Genomic DNA, 19,519 nt, shown 5'->3' on the forward strand with positions numbered 1-19,519 from the left:
CATCTCTGCAAAGCAATGTGCTTCACATAAAAGTCTGATTTTGCCCTCAGTTTAAAAAGTTATTAGAACAATACATCAGCCCTTACCAGCAAGACCAAACTGTAACACAATTTTATATATTTATCAAAAGATCATTCAGAGAAAACTTACCAAGTCTTCAACGTGTAGACGCTTGTGCTTCAGAGGGAGAGCAGAGAAGTGACTTTTTGTACTTAACAGTGGCATTCAGTTCAGTGCTAAAAACACATCACCACAGTCCTGCTCGTAAGAGAGTCCTGACTAGCAATCTGCCTTCGGGTTGGGCTGTTTTCTCTTATAAGATAAGCTGTTAAGTCATGCCTTGATTTTAGATCTGCTAACATATGGAGTCTTCTAATGTAGCCTCTCTCCACCCCCTCCTTCCACCGCCCCATCACCACTCAGCTCCAATCCCTCTACACACACACACACACACACACACACACACACACACACACACACAAAAGGCACTGCAGGGCAGAAATTCCTCAGGTGCTCGCTAATGTTATTCCCAGGGTCTTGGAGCCGCTTCGGGGATCAAGAGATCTCATAGCCCCTGCTGGGGTAAGGAGCAGCGAGTCTGTTCCATTTAATCAAATACAGAATGAATTTTCAGCTCTATTCACTAGCTTGTCTCCAGGGCTCTCAAAAGGCACCAGGCAGCTAGAATCACACACATGTGGCTCTTTTAGGCAAGTATAATTAGTTTGATTTTAAAAAGCCACATTAATAATATCACCTCAGGACCATTATTCAGGGGACAGATGACAATGATACTGTATGTTTTAAGCCTGACAATGGGGGAAAGAGCACAAACAATGACGGAAAACTTGAAGGATTAAAAAAAAAAAAAAACCAACAAACCAGTTTTTCACTTAATTGTAATCCAATATTTTTAAAGTGACATTAAGTATATTCCATATACCATCTTTGAAGTTTAATTGAGAAGAATCAAAGCCCTCCTTGTCAGCCTCTTAAAAGTGAATTAATACCATATACACGACAAAAATGTATAAGTGAAATGTTTATAAATAAATAGGATATTTACATACAATATAAAATCCTGAATAAAAACAATAAAACATTATCTAATCCAATTAACAAAACTTCTTGGGGAAAAAAAAAGCACTAACTGAAAATCACCATAAAATCAAGTCCTTCAAAGCAATCTATTTAGCAACCAGACTCCAAATTCTCTTTCTAATCTAATTAGTTCCTATTAAGTAGTAAGACCATATATCTTAAAGAAAGACTACCTTGGAGACAACTCCTCTGCTCTTGTGATGTGTTGTCTTATTTTTCCTTCTGCAAAGTACAAATGCTAATTAAAAGGCCATAGCTAATGTAATTACATGTTATAAACAACCAATTTTTCAATTAGTTATTTTTAAGTTCCTATCCCAGTCTAATTTCCCTAAGATAATGTTTAATTCCTGAAATCATTTTCCCAGGATACACTTGGACACAATCACCAGTTTTTAGTCTAAGTTTTTGCAAAAGAAACCTTCCTAGAGAAGAAAACTTTTACTTCAACTTATATTTTGACAAACCCATAAATGAAATCGTCTAGAAAGTTATGAGAGCATAAGGGCAAAGCGGAAAAGAGAAAAGCAGAAGACCTGGTCAACAAATTTTACCTGACCGCTTTAGAGCAAAGCCCTATGACACAAGTTTCCACACAAAGCCTCCATCTATATATACCTTGCTGACAGGGGGCGGGGGAATCCTATCTTGAAGTGAACTTAATTCCTTACTTGCAAAGAAGGCAAAGGATAAGACTGATTTTAGAAGCCAACCTACACAAGCTAGATCAGTATGTTCCAAGTCCTAAGGGTTCTTTGTACTTCCCGGCTTGAGAGTCAGAGCTGTTTAAGTACTTTCCACAGAAGAGGAGGTTGATGAGAACCATAGCAATCAATCAAAGCATCCCAAGTGAGTTACTACACAAACAATAGCACAGCACTTCTAGTAACTGATTTTCCTGGTTGACTAAACTATTCAAACAAAGACAGATTTCCAAATGCTATATCCGAGTTTTTGCATGAAAGTTAAACAATATACACTTGTGTGTTTTTTATAGAAATATAAATGTTTCTGCTCTACCCACTGCCAAGCACACACCCAGGGCACGTCTTTACAAAATGAAACAGGTTTTCTCCATCCTTCTCATATAACTTAAAGTATGAGGCAGTTTATTTCAACATGTGTATAACAGAAACTACAGTATTTGGTGCCTCTCTGGGTTCCTAAGAATGCTTTCTAGTTAAGCACTAATTTAAAATTTCCAGAATTTTTTTCTTTCATCTTGTCCTAAAAAGTTGAACTACATTCCCCCTCCCATTTTCAGCTAAAATAGACTCCTTTTCAAAAAATGAGCTGTAAAATGTAATAAAATGCTTAGAATTACACTGAGAATAAACCCATTTATTTCCCAGGTCCCCTCCCACCTTGTCCCTCTGTGACACTGACCTTTAGGGACACCAGGTGTTAGCTGGGAGTCTGAGGGCAATGGTACCAGTGAGGCATGGAAACAGAATTGGCCTCTTTCATTTTTGCTGGCCACTGGCCTGAGAATAATCTCATGTTAGCTTTTAGTTCAACTTTCTGTTTCTCAAGGTGTTTGATTTAGGACACAGAGGCTGACTTTCTGTTATGATGTTCTCTAAATTCTAGATCTAAAGTGGAAAGCAGCCGGCCCTTAAGGCACCTGCCACCCTCTGTAGTCCTCACCAGGAAAGGCAGGCATTCTGGAGAAGAACTCCTCTTGGAGGGCCTTCCACCTGATTTGGTGGGGTTAGGGAGAACAATAAAGGCAAGGGCAAGGGAGTCTATCTATCCCCCTCAGTGATTTATTACTGAAATCCCTAGATGTGGAGAGAAAGCAACAAAGGTCTGGAAGCTGCAGACCGAGATAAATAGCGAGCTGTAATGTATTTAGCAAATGATAATGCAATCCACAGAAAGCTTTACAGAGAAGAAGGAAAAATACACTCCCTGGGGCTGGGAAGTCACTGAGCCTGGGAAGGCAAGAGAAAGATACATTGTGCAGGAAATTTCTCTTGCTTCTCCCTACACATAAATCACTGTCTCTCGCGGGGGCTCTGCGGGATGGAGGTTGAGAGAGGCGAGGGACCCCGCTCCGCTCCCTTGGGAAAACGTGCTGGCGCCCCTGACTCCCGGCTACGCTGGAGCTCACCTGCCCCAGCGGATCACTGTCAAAGAGATTTAATCGTGTTACTGACACCTCACCCCGCCTCCTCCCACGAGGTGGCTCAGCGTCCCCGAGGACGCGGAACGTCGCAGCTCCCCGGTGGGCATCCGTCAGCTGCCCTCCCCAGAACCCGCACGCAGTCCGGGATCCCCACGCCTTGCGGGGCGCACCGACCTGCCCTCCCGCGGACCTCCCGCTCCCAAGCCGCGTGGCCCCCAAGCCCGGGGTCCCCGGACCACCCCTCCCTCCGATCCTGCGGCGGGCCCACCCCCGCACCTCTCAGCGGGGCAGACTCAGTCCCCGGACCTCCTGCGCGGCAGCCGGCTCCGAAAACCGCCCCCAGGTCATCCCCCGCGCGCTGGCGGCGGCTACGGCGGCGGTGGCTGCGATCCGAACGGGCCCCTCCATGCACAGAGCAGGGAAGCAGGAGGGCGCGGCGCCTCGCACGCCGGGGCGGGGACGCAGGGGCGGGCGGGCTGGCTAGCGCGGGGTCCCCGCTCTCCTCGCACCGAGCCGCGCGAGCCGGGCACCCGGGACTCAGGGGAGGGGAGCTGGGGAGGGGCGGAGCCACCGGGGCGCGTCCCCGCGGCCGCGCTCCTCTCCGCTCAGGCGCGCGGGCGCGTAACCGGCGGGCTCTGGGCCAGCGAGCAGCACGCGAGGAGCGGGAGGAGGGAACCGGGCCGCAGAGGCCGCAGCGCCCCGCCGGCCCGCGCCCTGCCGGAGGGTGCGCGCGCAGCCTGCCAGATCAGCGGCGGGGGGATGGGCCGTACCAATCTGCGGTGAGGGGGGGGGGCGCTCCGTCCAGGAGCTTCTCCTCGTCCCCTTCCTGCTTGCTCTACGGGAAAGCGTCCCCAGGAAAGTTGAGTACGGTCTCTGCTTTGGTTTAGGACAGTGAGGCTGAGCGGCCTCAGCAACTCACGGAGACTCCAAGATGCCTGCACTCACTTTCCCCTCACCTTGCTTCCCCGGGAGAGGCGGCATTTCTGGCCCGTCCACAAATGGTCTCCACGCTCCCCTGTTTGCCCGCCCAGGTCCCGCCCCTCGCTCCTTTACCTAAGTTGTGTGTGGAGGCAGTGAGTCCAACCCTTCTTTTGGCTCCTACCTGGGCTCTGCCTTCGGATTCCAGCTTCCCGCCGCTTAAGGCTCCTGAGCCTTTTCAGCACTTTCTGTGCGTCCTTTCTTAAGCAGCTGCATCCCGCCGTGCATTCATATACACGCAAGCAGGTAGCAAAACTCAAGAGACTAGGAGAGGCTCAGTGTCACCTGGTGAAACTATCCTGGTCTTTGGTCCCAGAGTCTTCCCACCTCGTCCTTTGGACCTGCCTCGAGTTATTTGATCTCACTGAACTTAAGTTGTTAAACATGAAAAAGGGAAAAATAAATTCTATTTAAAGGTTGTTGTGAAGCCTAAGTATGATACTTGGTGAAAAGCACCTGACATTCACTGGGCATTTGAGAGCTGTGACTTCTATTACTAGCAGTTCTTTTTTTTTTTTAACCACTGTCATTACTTGTTAATAGTTTAACTACAAAGGAGTCTAGTGAAAGTTCAAAAACATTCAGTACTGGGATGACTGGCTGGCTCAGTTGGTAGAGTGAGTCTCTTGATCTCCAGGTTGTGGGTTTGAGCGCATGTTGCGTGGGTGTAGAGATTACTTAAAATCTTTAGGGGTGCCTAGGTGGCTCAGTCTGTCAAGCGTCCAGCTTTGGCTCAGGTCAGGATGTCATGATCGCGGTTAATGGGTTCAAGCCCTGCGCCTGTCTCTGTGCTGACAGCCCAGAGCCTGGAGCCTGCTTTTGATTCTGTGTCTCCTTCTCTCTCTGCCCCTCCCCTACTCACACTCTGTCACTCATGCTCTCTCTCAAAAATAAACATAAAAATAAATAAATAAAACAAAATCTCTGAACACACACACACACACACACACACACAACATTCAATAGTGAATTTCAGGAGAAATATGCCAGTCTCCCTTACCTTCTTACTTGAATTTCACAAAGAAATGCTTTGAAAGTGGTAAGGTTCAAACAGTTTAACTTTCTGCTTTTGCTATGTCCAAGATCTTTGTGAAAGCATTCGATCCTATGAAAGTCAGGATAGGAGGCAAAAAAGAAGCTGTGACTCTAGTTTGTGTTCCATTGTCCCATGTTTTACTTCAAGTCACAAATCGGTATGTTATTAACTTAAGGTATAGTAAATGATTTTTCATTCAGCATATAAATCTTATAAACACTGAGAGAGTTCTGTCTGAATAGAATGGAAGTCTTGCAGATTTCTTGTGACACTCGTTAAGAATCGTAGCCATCCCCCATACAGTATATAGTATATACAGTATATATATAGCCATACAGTATATAGTATAACTGTATACTATATATACTACACTACATACTATAGTACTACATACTACTACGTACTACACTACATACTACACTACAGTATATAGTATAACTGTATAACTGCAGTTATACTAGAGATACTTACAGGTTCCTCTCTTGGAGCCCATATGACTCTGGGAACCCCCAATCTCACAGTGCCATTTGAATATCACTGTACCTATTATTCCTCATAATCAGGCTGAGAAATAATCATGATGATGTTTATTGATAATGACTACTTTTTCTGCCTTGTTCATAAAGTGGAGAAATCATTTCAGATATAAAATAGTATTTCATAGGGGCATCTGGATGGCTCAGTTGGTTGACCTTCCAACTCTTGATTTCAACTCAGATTATGATCCCGGGGTCATGGGATTGACCCCCATGTCAGCTCTGTACTGACCATGGACCCTGCTTGGGATTCTCTCTCTCTCTCTCTCTCTCTCTCTCTCTCTCTCTCTCTCTCTCTTTTTCTCAAAAAAAAAAAAAAAGAAAGAAAGAAAGAATGAGAAATGAAAAAAGGATTTCACCAATGAATCATTTATTTGTTCAGCATTTGCTTTAAAAATGCTAAAAAAAAACCCAAAAACAAAAAAACCAGGGGCACCTGGGTGGCTCAGTCAGTTAAGCGTCCAGCTTGGGCTCAAGTCATGATCTTGCAGCTCATGGGTATGAGCCCTGGGTTGGGCTCTGCACTGACAGTTCCGAGCCTGCTGAGGATTCCCTGCCTCCCACTCTCAGTCTCTCTCTCTCTCTCTCTCTCTCTCTCACTCAAAATAAATTTTTAAAAAACTTAAAAATACTAAAAACAAAACAAAACAAATCAAGGGGCACCAGCGTAGCTCAGTCAGTTGACCATCCAACTCTTTTTTTAAACATTTTATTTATTTATTTATTGTGAGAGAGAGCAAGGGGGAGGGACAGAGAGAGTGGGGGAGGGGCAGAGGAGGCGGGGAGAGAGAATCCCAAGCAGGCTCTGAGTGTCAGGCGGAGCCTGATGCTGGGCTCTAACCCACACTTGAACCACACGTGTAACCAGCTGAGCCACCCAAGCACCCAGAGCATCTGACTCTTGATTTCATTTGAAGTCATGATCTGATCAAGGCATGGAGCCCTACATCGGGCTAAAGATTTCTCCCTCTCTCTCCCTCCGCCCCTCTCCCACACTCTCTGTCTCTCTCTCTCTCAAATAAAAAAAAAGAAAGAAAGAAGGAAAGAAAAAGAAAAAATAAAAAAATACTTAGTAAGCACCTACTCTATGCTGCTGCTAGGCAAAGAGGTACATGGAGAATTATGACATAGTCCTCAAAGAGCTCACAATCTAATTATGATCCAGGTACATAAATGGGTAAGTACACGGACATGTCTTCAGTATAATGAACAAGGAGCTGTGGAAGCACAGGGCAGTGGTGCTAACAGTGCCTGGAGTTTGGGGGAAGGGGAGGGTGGCTTGTCAAGAAAGGCTTCCTAAAAGAAGTGACTCATGAACTAAGTCTTAAAGGATAGTAGGAGTTGGCTAGGTAAAGGTCAAGGAGTGGAAGGGCAGTTTGGCAGAAGGGACATTATGAATAAAGGCATAGAGGTGAGAAACAAGGCAGCCCACTGGATCTTCAAGCTCTTCTCCTTTTTTTTTTTTTTTTTTGAGAGTGTGTGAGTGGGTGAGGAGCAGAGAGAGAGGGGGACAGAGGATCCAAAGTGGACTCTGCTGACAGCAGAGAGCCTGATGCAGGGCTCAAACTCATGAACCAGGAGATCACGACCTGAGCCAAAGTTGGACACCTAACCAATTGAGCCACCCAGGCGCCCCATAAGCTCTTCTTTGTGGTTGAAGTGTAAGGGGCTAGGTGAGGATTGGTAAATGAAGGCACTGCAGAATGAACCCAAAGTCATATCACAAATCATACCAAGAAGCTGGTACTTTATCCTATAGGCAATGGAGAATCAATGCAGGGTTTTACATGGGAGTGTAATATGGTCAGATTTGTCTTTAGAAACATCACCTAGCATCAGTGATGAGGATGGACTGAGGGAGCCAAGTCTGAGATCAAAAAATTTGGAAGCTTCAGAAGCTGTCTAGACAGTCCAGTTGGAGCAAGAGACTGAACTGCTCCAGTTGAATCAAGGACAGTAGTAAAGCAAGAGCAGAGAAGAGAGGAGAGAGTCCAGAAACAAGAGGAAAATTTGGCAGGACTTGGAAACTGACTGCATGTGGAAAGTGAAGAAGACAGGGGACTCAAGGATGACAACAGCCTTCTAGCTTGAGTGGATGATAGTCATGCTCCCTACCCCCATGGTACCTGGGAGAAAATAATGCCCAGCAGGAGATATAGGTTTTAGGGAAACAATGATGTGTTCAATTTGAGCCTTTTGAATTTGAGGTCCCTGTGGAACCTCCAAGTACAGGTGTCCACAGATTGATAAGTCCAAGCTGGACATATAGATTTGAAAGTCATCAGTATAGAGTATATTTATGTCACAAAAATATTCCCTCAGAAAGAATATGGAACCCTATAAAGTTGTAGCCAAGGGTCAATTTCTAAAACTCTGATAACTAAAGTCCTTGATTATCTTGATGAATTTGGATGGAAGGTTGTTGACTGACTTCCAGGTGTGACACATGAAAAAGATGCTTGAGTAAGGTGGTAAGGGTTTGGAATAACCATTAGGAAAAATGAGAGTTGAAAACTAAAAGTTGAAAATCAGTCCCCAGAGTAATGAGTGATGCTGAGAGCCTGGCTAAGGTTGGGGATCATGAATCTGTAGGGGAGGCATCTGCATGATTGTTTGATTTCCTCTATCAAAATTTAACCATTCAGGTGTAAGGGGAAAAGCATAACACTGATCCAAATTTGCAGCTTCACTGGGGGATGTGCAAGAAGGAGAAAAATACATGGTAGTGGTAAGAAAGTAATTTAAATAATCAATCACAGAATCCAAGGTGTCAGCTGGAAAAGAATGATAGATTGGAATAAAAGGTCAGACAAAAGAAAAGGAGATTTCCGTGAGGTTGTTACAAGATTGAGGAGTAAAAAAGACAAGAGGTCTTTGGTTGTGATTACTCACCATTTCCGAAGCGCAACAATTACAGTAATGATTATAGATCTAGCATGCTACTGGATGCTGGTGGAGGAAATGGTGCAGAGACTTCAGGTCATTATAATTTATGGGATCAGAGCTGGAGACGTGGGCAGACATTGAAGAGCCCGAGAGAAATGTTCAAAGAAATACCATGAGCCCAGTGCCCGAGTCCACAATGACTGGGTGGGAAGGTTGATAGATGCTTAAGTGCCATGGATGTACATTCAATGAATTTTAGGCCTGAATTGGGTGCTTTTATAATACAAAATAGATACCAAAGCTGGTTCTCCAAGAATAACATGATAGACTAAGTAGAGCCAAGCAGACCTATATCAAATTCTGACTCTACCTCGTTTGACTTGGTCAAGTTATTTAAACTCTTGGGAGTCTTGTTTTTGCTTGTCATTTGTGAAATAGGGATGATACTAACACCCGACTGAGGGTTGGTCATATGGCTTCTTTTCAAAGGAAGATTAATTGAGTTAATACCTGTGAAATACTAGATGGCAAAAGCAAACACTGAATAAAATGTAGCTATTATAATAATAATAGTTAATGCTTATCTAGCACTTGTTATGCCAAGTGTTATTTTAAGCATTAGTCCTGTATTACAAATGAGAGAACTTGAGGCCGAGCAACGTGATGTGTCCTGACCAGGATCACACACCTAGTTAGTGTAGACCTTGTGTTTAGACCCAGGTAGTCCGGTTCTAGATAAAGGCTGGACTCTTAATTACCGTACATTAATGTATCCCCACAGTAAGAATATTTATTGTTATTGCTATCACTTCAAATGATTGTGTCAATCAAAAAACGTCTATTGAGCACCTTTTAGGTGTAAGGCACTAGATTAAAGAGGTATAAAAAAGGGGCGCCTGGGTGGCTCAGTTAAGCATCCGACTTTGGCTCCGGTCACGATCTCACAGTTCCTGAGTTAGGTTCCTGAGTTCAAGCTCCCCGGTGGGCTCTCTGTTGTCAGCGCAGAGCCCCCTTCCAGAGCCTCTGTGGCCCTCTCTCTCTGCCCCTCCCCAACTCGAGCTCAGGTGTGCACGCTCTCTCTTTCTCTCTCTCTCTGTCTCTCAAAAACAAACATTTTTTTAAAGAGGTATAAGAGGGGCGCTTGGGTGGCTTCATCTGTTTAGTTAGGCGTCCGATTTCAACTGAGGTCATGATCTCAAGGTTCGTGGGTTCGAGCCCCGCATCAGGCTCTGGGCTGACAGCTCAGAGCCTGGAGCCTGCTTCAGATCCTGTCTCCCTCTCTCTCTCCCTCTCTCTGCCCCTCCCATGCTCACGCTCTGTCTCTCTCTCTTTCTCAAAAATAAACATTTAAAAATTAAAAGAAAAAAAGGTATAAGAAAATACCTAGATTTAAACACATCTATGGACCTCCTCAGTATCCCTTGGCTTCGCCTGTCTCTAGGACACTCGGCTACCACGGCAATGTATTTGGTGCTCCTCCCACTGTTCCTGGGCCCTGCACAGCTTAGGACCTCACCGCCCAGCATCTGCTGAGATGGCCAGGTGACTCAACCCAAGAATGCAGGACGTGTTTCCCCCATGAATGTGAGAAGGACATGGAAGAAGAGCTCAACAGATTTCTTTCTCCTTCCCTCCACCCGGTGGCATGAGTTTTCAGTAAATCTTATCTGGAGACGTCCCTGGTGACGGAACAGGAGCACCTGTTGTGTGACCTCAGGGCCAAGCAGGAGCACCTGTTGTGTGACCAGCTGTGACCTTGCATTTGTTTCACGACTTTTCGTACCACATTTCCATTTTCCCTCACTCTCACCTGGAATTGACTTAATTGCCCCAATTTCTGTTTACCAGAGAGACTCTAAACATAAGGACTTATGTTCATAAAACTTTAGAAGGATCAGACCTACCTCTACATAAAATGTAAGTAACAATACAGATAAGTATGTGATAAATACTGAGTGAGTAGGATGCAGCAGGGCACAAGTTTGAGTCCTCACCTAAATCTGAGCTACGTGATCTTGTATTTTCTATGCCTCAGTTTCCTCATATGTAAAATGGGGAGAATTATCACTGTCCCCAGTGTATGCACTTTCATACACTGATGGTGAGAGTAAAAAATGGTACAACCTCCAGGGAAGAACATTTGATGACATTTATCAAAATTTATTGTGATTTTGCCCTTGGATCCCGTGGTTCCAGTCTTAAAACTTATCCTACAGATGTTCTTGCACTCATGTAAAATGCTGCATGTAAGGCCCATTCGTCGCAACATTATCTATGACACATTGAAAATAACCAGAGTGTCCATTACGAGGAACTATATCCACACAATGGAATAGTATGCCGCTGAGAAAAGAAAAAAAAGACACTCTAGATAGCTGCTACGGAATATACTCCAGATTCTACCATTTGTGACAACATGGATGGACCTTCATGCTGAGTGAAATCAACCAGACCCAGAAAAACAAATGCTATATGATCTCACTTGTATGTGGAATCTAGGTAACAGAACTCATAGAAGCAGAGAACAGGTTGGGGGTTACTGGAGTTGGGGTTGGGGGTAGGGGGAATTGGGTGAAGGTGGTCAAGAGCACAACCTTGTAGTTATTAGATAGAGAGGTCCTGGGGACATAACACACAGAGTGGCCACTATGGTGAACAATCCTGGCTTGTGTATTTGAAAATTTCCAAGATAGTAGATGTTAAGGGTTCTCATCATAAGAAGAAAAATTATAGTTATGTGAGGTGATAGATTTTAACTTATTGTGGGGATCTTTTCACAATATACCCATTTATCAAATTGTTATGTTTTGCACCTTCAACTTATACAATGTTATATGGCAATTCTATCATAGTAAAATTGGGAAGGATAAAAGTACTCTAGGACACACCATGAAATGGAAGAGAGGGAGGGCGATGTAAATGCAGAATGGTGTATATAGTGGAGCATCTGGGAGGCTCAGTTGGTTAAGCTTCCAACTTCAGCTCAGGTCATGATCTAACGGTCTGTGAGTTCGAGCCCCACATTGGGCTCTGTGCTGACAGCTAAGAGCCTGGAGCCTGCTTCAGATTCTGTGTCCCCCTCTCTCTCTGCACCTCCCCAATTCACACTCTGTCTCTCTCTGTCTCTCAAGAATGAATAAATGTTAAAAAAAATTTTTTTAATTAGAAAAAAAGAATGGTGTATATACTGTTATGTGCTATTATGTAGAGTTAGGAAGGAAACTCTAGAAACATATATTTTTATTTACTGATCTTTTGCATAAAGAACCACTGGAGGGATGCAAAGAATAACTTAAAAATGATTAGCTCTGTGGAAGGTGGGTAAACAGTATTGACAGAAACAGAGATAAAATTGAGGCTTTTAAAAAAAGGTTTTTTAATTTATTTTTAAGAGAAAGAGAGCAGAGGAGGGACAGAGAGAAAGAGAATCCCAAGCAGATTCTGCGCTGTCAGTGACGAGCCCGACAAGGGGCTCGAACTCAAGAAACTTGAGCGTGGCCTGAGCTGAAATCAAGAGTTGGATGCTTAACCAACTGAGTCACCCAGGTGCCCCAAAGCTTTTTATAATATTTTGATTTTTGAACACGTAAATAGGTTACTTATACAAAACAAAAATTTAATATGAAAATAGTATCTGTCTTTCAAGGCTTAAACGAGATAATGTGTTGAATTCCTAGCATAGTAACTGAAGGACAGTAGGAGCTCAGTAAACGGTCACTACAAAAAAAACCCCACCAAAACCAAAAAAAACAAAAAACAAAAAACCAACATTCAGCTGAAATGGAGAAATAAAGGCTTCAAGAAGGAAAGAGAACTTAACCTCAGCTCAGAGGCTGGGGAATGCTCAGAAACAGGTAGAGAAATGGGGTTCATGCTGCCCAACAAGGAAGTGCAGGGGACAATGGAACAAAGCTATCAAATCAAGGTTGCAGGTAGAAGACTCTAGATAGGGGATGACCCGGGGAATTCCAGCAGAGGAGCAGTGAAGTTAGTGAGGAAGTTAGTGAGACAAATTGGGACCACATAGGGGAGGATTTGAATTGTAGATAAGACCTTTATTCTTGGGTAATAATAACTAATTGTATTGTATCTTACGTTAGGAACTCAAATCTTAGTGTCTGGATCCAATACCAGCTCATATTAATGTTATAAGCCTCTAAAATATCCTTGGGCTGGGGGTGCCTGGGTAGCTCAGTCAGTTAAGTGTCTGACTCTTGATTTCAGCTCAGGGCATGATCTCACAGTTCATGAGTTTGAGCCCCACGTCGGGCTCCCCAATGGACAGTGCAGAGCCTGCTTGGGATTCTTCGTCTCCCTCTCTTTCTGCCCCTCCCCTGCTCACTCTCTATTTCTCTCTATCAAAATAAAGAAATAAACACTTAAAAATAGAAAAAATATCCCTGAACTAGAAACAATCTAAAAGACATTGCAAATGTGAAAAAGTGTCCCTTTTGGCAACAGCAAGATTGGTCAAAGTGGATCATCATCAAGCTGGCTCAGTCTGTTGAAGGTTTGCCAAGTAAAGAGTGATTTCACATGTTTTGCTTTGGGTCATGGCTTTGGATTTTATGTGATCTTATTTGCATAAGAAAAACATTAATCCATTTAAAATTGACAAAGAGAAGGGAAAATGACCATCTAAAAGTCAATTGGTTTAAGGCCTTTCTCTTTACTCTCTGCTAAGGGTTCCAAAGTTCAAAACAGCAACTAAATCCCCACAATAAGCTGAACCCAGAGGGTTAAATAATAACAGAAGTCGCTTGTTCTATTTGGATAATTTCCAAATTTATACAACAAAGTTCCCATTAAATATGCAGGAAGTTCTAATTATTTATGATGTAATTTAATATTGACATGCTATTAAATGACCTGACCCTCCCCCAGACTTTCAGAGTTTTACATGTGAGGACTGCAAGGTAAACTCTCTTACCATGACCAGAGGTTGGTAATCAACAGTTTGGCCCTGCAAGGTATTGTTTTCTTCAAAAAGAAATTCCTACAGCTTGACTGTATTCTCACTGTCTTATACATTTCCTGAATGGTGTGCAAGAGGATTTCACGGAGAGGGAGAGTTCTATGGCCTTTTTTATGCTGAACAGGCTAAGCCCCGGAGACTCACCGCCTAAACCCATTACACACAGATCACCTAACTCTGTGACTGGGTTTGTGATGCTAGATTAACTTACCCACACACCAGGACAGAAGAAAATGACTTTACGCTATCTTCTTTGCGCTAGCAAAGAATGTGGAGATCATTATATGGAAAATGGAAAGACAGGGAGGCGCTGAACAGATACGGATGCCACCTTCCATGCCATTGAGTTACATGCGGCAAAGGAGCGCCTGTCTGAGATGTGAAAGAGAATGACCAGCTGGGGATATTTGCAGAAGATAGCAGCTAACGAATAAGTTATTTGAGGCTGGATGGCCTCATAGAAAAAGTTATTGAACTAAGGAGTGGAAAACCTGTTCAGTACAATTTATTCCCAGATCCCTCATCCTCCTGTCCACTGTGTGAACATGGGGCAAACATTTCATCTCTACGGTAGAATTTCCCTCCTTTCTCTCAAAGAGGAGAAAGGAGCTACAGTGCATCAAGGTCTCTGAGAGCCTGGCATCGTCAGAGCAAATGCTGGCAACTTCAAAGCTCTAGCATGAGTTGGAACAAAAAGATTTTGACATAATGTCTTAGCTGCTGCTGGAAGGATTTGGTTTTGAGTCTCTTCCGGACATCAAACACCTAGGGCAGTCTAACTGGGCTAGTCTCCGGGGGTGCTGGAGGCCTTCTTATCAGTTGTGAATATTCCTTATGGCAGCAGCAGAAAATGTTAGGAAAATTAACTTGCACTTTGGACAAATTACTTAACATGCTTTGTGCATCCGTCTTCCCATCCAAATAGGTACGATTCACAATGAGAAACAGGAAAGGTACCATTTGCTAAGACTGTGGTGAGGGTTTAGTGACATAATGCATACAAAGAACTTGGCCCAGAAACAAGGACATAATCAAGAGCAAAGATGAACTGTTATTATTTTGTAGGGATTTTTTATTTGTTTTTTATTTTAGAAAGCAGATGAGCAGGAGAGGTGCAGAGGGAGAGAGAGAATCTTATTTTTAATGTTTATTTTTGAAAGAGAGAGAGACAGAGCATGAGTGCGGGAGGGGCACAGAGAGAGAGGGAGACACAGAATCTGAAACAGGCTCCAGGCTCTGAGTGGTCATCACAGAGCCTGACGTGGGGCTCGAACCCACAAACTGTGAGATCATGACCTGAGCCGAAGTCAGACGCTTAACCAGCTGAGCCACCCAGGCACCCCAAAGAGGAGAGAGAATCTTAAGCAGGCTCCGCAGCCATGGGACTCAATTCAGGACCCTGGGATCACGACCCGAGACGAAATCAAGAGTCAAATGCTCAACCGACTGAGCCAGCCAGGCGCCCCGGCCTGTTACTATTTTTATCATCATCATCGTGGTAAAAATCATTCCCTCCTACAGACCAAAGTTGTCTCTAATCGCTTTAGCTGTGAGCACCTATCATGTTAGGTAGACAATGAAAGAGCAAGCACACATGACCTACTGGTTTGTGTGATGGCCTTTCACAGATTAGTAATAAGGGTGATGCTTGCTGCGTATACCGTACAGGTATTTATCCACAAGGGGCATAAATTTGGAAGACTGGTAAGGATCAGAGAAGCTTGGCGCTCCGTAAATATTACATTGTGCTTGTTAACAAAATGAATGCAAACATATATTTGAAAAGGAAATCTCATTAATCATTACTTTTACTCTTGCTTTTGCCTTATGTAACAAGGTGTTTTCTTTTGGTTAATTAAAAGTACTTATAAGGGGTATCAGTGCTGATACCCTTTAAGACCAGGGCTCTGAACGGAGTCCTCTGCACTTCTGCATTGCCATCCAGCCTGATGGATTCCCTGGGGGCTAGAGAGACACCCCCCCCCCCCACCAGGGCCCCGCAGGGAGAGGATGCCATCAGAGGGGATCTGGACTCTGGCATGTTGGAGCAGAGTTAACAGACTAAAGAAGCTAGTGGCTCATGTCTTGAGTGACTCTCCTCCCAGCAGTTTTGAGTACAGCCTGTACGTTCACATTTATGCCAGCGAAGTGGGGTAGAGGGGGGAAGCAAAGAGGGAGAGAGCACCTGGGAGCTGATACCCGAGTGAGGGAGGCTTAGGAAGGGGCAGCAGGGATGGAGAAAAATTGAAATCAAGGGTCATTTCCCTTTCTCCTTCCAATCCACTCCTCCCTCTCTCTTTGCTGAGCCATTTTGCTGTTACGAAATTACATGATGCTGTTACTCACCGCCCCTGGCCTCCTTGCGTGGAAACTGTTAATGAAGGGAAAGCAATGGAGGAGACAGGCTTTCTCCAGGTTGGAGATGTACACGGGCTATGGGCTTCCTGGTGTGTTTTTGGGCTGCAAGACTTGAGTGAACTAATTCAATCCAAGGTGTCAGTGACTGATAGCTTTATAAGTAGTTCTCCCAGTATCTAAGGAAATGGCTCTCCGGGAGTAGATTTTTGGATACTGTAAGTAGATTCCTAGGGAGATGTTTTGGATTTGGGGGACCATCTATCTCCTCCACCTCCCAGGTAGCCGCTCTTTCAGGTGACAAGCAATGCTTTAAGGGCAGAGATTAGCAACCATCCCAACCTGGTTCCAGGCTGCGAGGGGGCACAGGAAAAGCTGGAGAAGAGCCCATTCACGTGGCCGCTCCCATTCTAACTCACACCCCCACCTGCATTCAGGAATACCTCTTTCCCCTTTCCTCTGTGGTATTCATTTCAGGCTTTTTTTTTTTAATTTTTTTTTAATGTTTATTTATTTTTGAGACAGTGAGAGACAGAGTGCAAGTGGGGGAGGGGCAGAGAGAGAGGGAGACACAGAATCTGAAACAGGCTCCAGGCCCTGAGCTGTCAGCACAGAGCCCGACGCGGGGCTCGAACCCACGAACCGTGAGATCATGACCTGAGCCGAAGTCGGACGCTTAACCGACTGAGCCACCCAGGCGCCCCTCATTTCAGGCTTTGTCAAAAGCTCAGCACTGAGACAATTAGCCTCTGCCCACAGCCAGCAGCCAGGGTCTCTTGGGCCCCTTCACCTTAATGGTGGCACTGTGCCTGAGGAGATGCTATGTGTAGCATTCTTCACAAATGCCTGAGGGGGAGGGCGATAGGCCTTTGTAGAAGAAAGGAATCGAAGTGGGGAAGTTGAGACTTAAAACTCAAAATCAACCAAACCAACACAAAATGTCAGGACTCCAACTTTTTTCCAGAGTGAGATAATTTTCTTTATTACCTACCATGAGCCATGACTTTGGGGATTATATGTGCCCTCTTAAACTCAGCAGGCCCTGGCCCCTGCCCCCACGCACAAGGATGGCTCAGAGATGGCTTGCTCCTCTCAGCAAAAGCCTAACCCCTTGCAAGTCAGTGCCTCACACTCCTGACCAGGAGGCATGTAATCTCAGGGGTCCTTTCCAGACCGAGAAGGCTGGCTGCATAGTGCTCTAACATGGGAAATGTTTCAGGACCTCTTTGAGATGCTCAGGCCATCTGGATTCCTGTCTGTGAGCCATGTGATCTGTCTGCCGAGGAAAGTCACCAGTGAGACGGTCATTCCCAGGCTTCTCCTCTATCAACATTTGCAGCCACAGTGTGGAAAGTTAGCCCTTTGTTTTCCTCCAGTGCCTGGATCTGTGCATATTTCCACCCTTAAGGTGACCCTAAGAGATGGCTCAGAGGGTGCCGAACTTAATAAGCGCTTGGCAAAGTGAGCCAAAGGCACGAGGGAGGTGGAATAGATCACTGTCCCTCTTCTCTCTCTTCCTGTAGTTCTCTCTCTACCTTTATTGTTGTTTTGAATTTTTTAAATGTTTATTTAATTTTGAGAGAGAGAGAGAGAGAGAGAGAGAGCGCACTAGGGGAGGGGCAGAGAGAGAGGGAGTCACAGAACCTGAAGCAGGCTCCAGGTTCTGAGCTGTCAGCAGAGAGCCCAATGCGGGGCTCGAACCCACAAACTGTGAGATCATGACCTGAGCCAAAGTCGGTTGCTTCACTGACTGAGCCACCCAGGCGCTCCTCTCTCTCTCTCCCTTTAAAATGTTGACATTGCCATAGCTCTCAGGGTTAAAGTTCACTGATTTTTAAATAGAATAAATGTATTCGATGACATTTACTAAGCTATTACTAAGCTATATTGTCAAGCAAAACATAATGTTTCTATGCTTGGTTGTGTCTGCCTCCTATTTTTGCTTTCCTGGGAGAGATCACCATATATTTTCCTACCTTTTTTTTTTTTTTTTTTTTTTGAGCCACCAAAGACCCAGGCAAATCAACAAATGCTTACCAAGCTTTTTCTGTTTGTTCATCACTTGCCTGTAGAAGAATACAACAGCATCTCAGCTGTGGAGATAAAATACGATAAAATACAATAAAATACGCACTTATGTAGTCTCTATTAAGTGCCAGGCACAGAGTGCTAAGCATTTTTTATAAGCACTCATTTAATATTCCTGTGAGATAGGCATTATTTTTTTTAAGTTTATTTATTTACTTTAAGAGAGAGAAAGAGCAAGAGAGGGGAGCAAGTGGGGGAGGGGCAGAGAAAGAGCAAGTGGGGGAGGGGCAGAGAGCGAGGAAGAGAGAGAGAGTCCCAAGCAGGCTCCTCACTGTCAGTGCAGAGCCTGACGCGAGGCTCGAACTCATGAACCATGAGATCATGACCTGAACCAAAACCAAGAGTCGGAGACGCTTAACCGACTGAGCCACCCCAGGCGCCCTGAGATGGGCCTCACGGTTCCTAACTTTATAGGTGAGGAAACCAAAGTTCAGAGAGATTGAGTAACTTGCTCAAGGTGACACGACTAGAGAGGATAGAGCTGGATTCGAATCCCAGTAGCTGAACTTCAGAATCCACACACGTAACTCAGGCTATGCAGCCTTTCCAACGGGTCTCCGTGACAGTGAGGAAGCCACGCAAAGCAGCGTATAAACGAACGCTCGTTTGCTATGGTGTAGACTGAGGTTATGGGTTTAAAAAGCAGGAAAGCGATGGTTCTTGGGAAAGAACCACAGAAAGAGCTGGGTTGGCTGATGGAATACATTGTTCTCAGGCAGCGTGAGGCAGACAACCCGGGGATCCAAAGAGAAACTAAGAAAGACAGAGGGTGGGAACCTTGCCTGACTTCAGAGTCAGGAAAATAGCAAAGTTCTTTTCCACAAAGTGATGGTAAGAATAGTACCTCCCTCCTGGTTTCGTGAGGGTTAGAACAATGCCGTGCACGTAGCAGGCTCAGTGTCAAGTGTTGGCTATACTATTACTATTATTGTTCTTGGATGAACTTTCACTTCGAGCCTGGCTACAGTTGGGGAGAGGGGAGCCTGGCTTATATTATGGTGTCTTAGGTTAGTGACTGGAATACACTGAAAACCTTTGTTCCTTGGCAAAGCAACACCATGCTCTCATTTCAAACCCACTTATAAATTCTGCAATGGAAAAAACGAGGCTGGCCCTTCGGGAACTCACTGTAAGGGCCTGAGGCTCGCGCCATAGTCTCACTAAATCCACTGGCAGAAGACCTTTGGGCCACCCAGCCCACCTGGAGGAGGAAGGCAATTAAACGGGTGATCTCACCACGTCCCCTTTGACCAAGGAGAGGGCCGGAGTCTGTGATCCCGTAAACAGACTCCTAGGCCTTGCAAACCATGGGCGTTTTTGTGGATTGTTCTTTGTTCAGAAAAAGCCAGAGCAGTCTCGAGAAGCCTGCAGAACGTTAAAGCTGTCGCTTCTAGAGTAACGTAACTCTGTCTGTTACCCAGCCGATCAGCAAAGCA

General features: G+C 44.8%; 1 protein-coding gene across 4 annotated transcripts in view; it reads right to left on the reverse strand.

The window, feature by feature from the left end:
- The window catches only part of CDON (cell adhesion associated, oncogene regulated), a 104,086-nt gene extending 99,734 nt beyond the window's left edge, over positions 1-4,352 (reverse strand). For 2 of the 4 annotated variants that reach the window (XM_058687250.1, XM_058687244.1), the window contains exon 1: positions 3,506-3,788. The gene's annotated coding sequence lies outside the window, so the exon portion shown is untranslated. Of the gene's footprint in view, positions 1-150; positions 370-3,505; positions 3,789-4,331 lie in introns of those variants that run through there. The other 2 variants (XM_058687248.1, XM_058687245.1) reach the window with 2 other exon arrangements.
- Between the last annotated feature and the right edge of the window lie 15,167 nt (positions 4,353-19,519).

Source organism: Neofelis nebulosa, chromosome 10, assembly GCF_028018385.1.
Source record: "Neofelis nebulosa isolate mNeoNeb1 chromosome 10, mNeoNeb1.pri, whole genome shotgun sequence".
NCBI lineage: Eukaryota > Metazoa > Chordata > Mammalia > Carnivora > Felidae > Neofelis > Neofelis nebulosa.